The sequence below is a fragment of the Gekko japonicus genome, unplaced genomic scaffold, assembly GCF_001447785.1.
Source record: "Gekko japonicus isolate JY-2015 unplaced genomic scaffold, Gekko_japonicus_V1.1 scaffold1516, whole genome shotgun sequence".
Lineage (NCBI taxonomy): Eukaryota > Metazoa > Chordata > Lepidosauria > Squamata > Gekkonidae > Gekko > Gekko japonicus.
In genome coordinates, this window is record NW_015172050.1 from 380,969 (window position 1) to 384,239 (window position 3,271).

Sequence of the window (3,271 nt, forward strand, 5' to 3'; positions counted from 1 at the left end):
CCCGCTCCGGCGCCCCCCCTTAAAAGGGAAAAAAAAAAAAGCCCCGGCCAGGCCCCTCCCCCTTTTACCCCCCCCACACACACCCAGACACACACACACACTCCCGCCTCCATCCCATAATACGCCCGGCGCCATGGCGACCGGTCCCACCCCCGTCACCTCAGCAAACTCCCCCCACCGCGCCACCTTCCACTGAGGCATCCCATAATACTCCTCTCGGCACCCTTCCCCCCTCCCCCCACACACACACCACCCGCCGCCGCCACAGAACTCGCAGCCCGGAGTCCCGCATCCCATAATAATCACCTTCCCAAACATCCCATAATAATCCCCACTAGTGACCGTCCAGTAATACATTCTCTTTCTTCCCTCTTGCTCTCTTCTCTTTCTCCCCCCCCTCCCTCGCGGAAATATCCCATAATAACCCGCCCTTACTCATACATACCACAATAGTCACCCTTACCCCCCCCACACACTCCAGGCATCCCATAATAATCGCATTCTCTCCTTCCCCCCGCCCTCGTCCTCCCACAGGCACCGGTCTCACTGCCCTGAGCATCCCATAATAGTCGTCACCTTAGTCCCCCCCCTTCCTCCCCTCTCCCAGCCAGCCCCCCATCACTCACTGAGACATCCCATAATAACCACACACATACTCTTTTCTCTCGGTTGCCAAGTCTGGCATCCCATAACAGGCGCTCCTCCCTTCCCAATCTCTCTGAAATATTCCATAAGAGGCCCCCCCAGACATGGTATCCCATAATAGTCACACTCGAGACATCCCATAATATGACCCTTTCCACCTCTCCCCCCCTCAGTGAGGCATCCCATAATAGTCCCCCTGGCCAGCGAAACATCCCATAATACTACCAGCAACTCTTTTAGCCGCTGCCTACCAGGCATCTTTCTCCCCCCCCCCCCCCCCGCCTGCCCTCCCCCTGGTCACACAGCCCATAATAATCCCTGGCACACTGTTCTTCGGCCAGCCAAGCCTGCCTGGAAAGAGGACCTTTGCTGAACAGTTCACAAGACCCAAATAAGCCCCTCTGGACCAACGTCTCCCCCAAAGAAACACCCATTGGGCATAGGATAATCCTACCCCGCCCCCCTATCCATACACAGACCATAATAACCACTGGGGGGCATAAGGCCAATGGGCACATCCCATAATACTCTGGCACAGCTTGCCAGGAGTCTTTATTCCTTCCTTTGGAGGATGCAGACTCTGTGCATCCCATAATCTTTTCATGCAATCCAATACAGACATTGGGAAAGTCAGACCTTTATAGGCCTCTAGGACAGACATCGCCCACTCTGCACGTGCACATAGCCCTGTGCACATGCACACAGACAACACGGGAGTATGGCATGCCATGGCATCCCCACATCCTTTGATCAGAGGCATCCCCATGAGAAACCAGGACACACAAAGAATCACTTTGGTGATGGTCACACACATAAATGGTTCTTCTAAGGCATACTCAGTTCCACTTTCTTTATACCTAGGATTCCTTAAAAACACACACACCAATGTTTTAAAGCATCATATAAACATTTCACCATCAATTGCTGGGAATATATGCACACATGGCACATCTCATAATACTACTAGCATGATATAAAAATGCCGTATTATAACTGCTCTTTCTCAGATATCCAGATCACCAATTAAAAAATAACAACATATAATGTCTGCATTCTATAAAGCTATCTTAACTACAGTTACACATGTGCATATCCCATCACTGTAAACCTGTTGTGACATCCCAATAACCACCCTGGGAGCCAATTCGGCGGCATCCAGGGTACAGATGTTTTAGATAAACAAATTGAGTATCCCGTAATACTATTGTCATTTGCCCAAAAGGTGGGCAATAATATTCAACCGTAATAAATTATACTGTGCTCTTTTATATGTGAGAGATAACTCTTAAAAGGAACCAAGGCTGTGGCATTTGGTAGACAGGCATCTATGAAGAGAACACCCATCTGTCCTTTAATTTAAAGGAAATTCCCTCCATTATTATAACCAACTACTCTTATTGGGAATTATCCACAGTCCAAATCAATCCCATATATACAAAGAAAGATATATTGTGCACATTATCTTAGAAAGGGCATGTTTCAATTTGTTACATTTATGAAGCGGCCCACTGAGGTTAGGCTGAGTGTAGCTAGCGTGGCTACATTTCAAAACCAGCCTACATTGGGAAGTTATGCGGAAAGGACAGAGAAACTCAAGTATCAAAATCAAGGCCGGCCTGGTGCAACATTCTGCAAGCATAGATCTTTGGAGCAAAATTTCTAGATAATTATAGCCACAAACTTCAAATCACTTTGAGAGGGGCCATGGCTCATCGGATAGAGCCTTTGCCCGGCATTCAGAATCAGAAGGTCCCAGTTCAGTCCTCGGCATCTCCAGTTAAAGTATCTGGCAGTAGGTGATGTGAAAGATCTGAGATCGAGGAAAGATGCTGCCAGTTTGAGTAGGCAATATACTGACTTTGATGGACCAAGGGTCTGGTTCAATAAAAGGCAGCTTTGTGTGTTCATGTGTTCGCTTAACAGCTTGTAAATCCTGTTAATTCTAGTTGGGTTTATGAGCTCACAATTGGTTTCACCATTATGGCTATTTGTTTACAATGAACCGTCTAGTACAGTGGTGGCGAACCTATGGCACGGGTGCCAGAGGTGGCACTCAGAGCCCTCTCTGTGGGCACGCGTGTCCAGCCAGGCCCAGACCCTCACTAAGGTGTCAAATTCTCTGCCAAATAATTTTAAGTAAATGAAAGCATTTGGGATTGCTTTCCTTACTTTGTTTGGATCATCTTAAGTTAATGTATGAGTTGTTTTTTCTAAAGTAAAACCTCAGGTTAAATGGCCGTGTTGGCACTTTGCGATAAATAAGTGGGTTTTGGATCGCAGTTTTGGCACTCGGTCTCTAAAAGGTTCGCCATCACTGGTCTAGTACCTACCCTATATGCATATGTTAGACCTTTTAGGCAGCTGCCAAAACCTCCATTCTCCCAGGCCCCCTGAGATCTCCTGAGTTTTATTATTTTACCCAGCTGCTAGTCTAGTTTTAAATTTGGGAGTCTAGTTTTACTTGTGTTTTTAATTATTGTTTTTATGATGTGTAAACTGCTTTAAGGCATATGGTGGAAAAGTGACCTAGTAATTTAACTATACCCTCAAACATGCATTAACAGGACTCACTGGAAAAGACAACAATGCTAGGAAAAGTTGAAGGTAGCAGGAAAAGAGGAAGACC

General features: G+C 46.8%; 1 protein-coding gene across 1 annotated transcript in view; it reads right to left on the bottom strand.

Moving 5' to 3' along the window:
* The window catches only part of CHD4 (chromodomain helicase DNA binding protein 4), a 40,702-nt gene extending 40,327 nt beyond the window's left edge, over positions 1-375 (bottom strand). The window contains exon 1 of the mRNA XM_015420732.1: positions 307-375. The gene's annotated coding sequence lies outside the window, so the exon portion shown is untranslated. The remainder of the gene's footprint in view (positions 1-306) is intronic.
* Between the last annotated feature and the right edge of the window lie 2,896 nt (positions 376-3,271).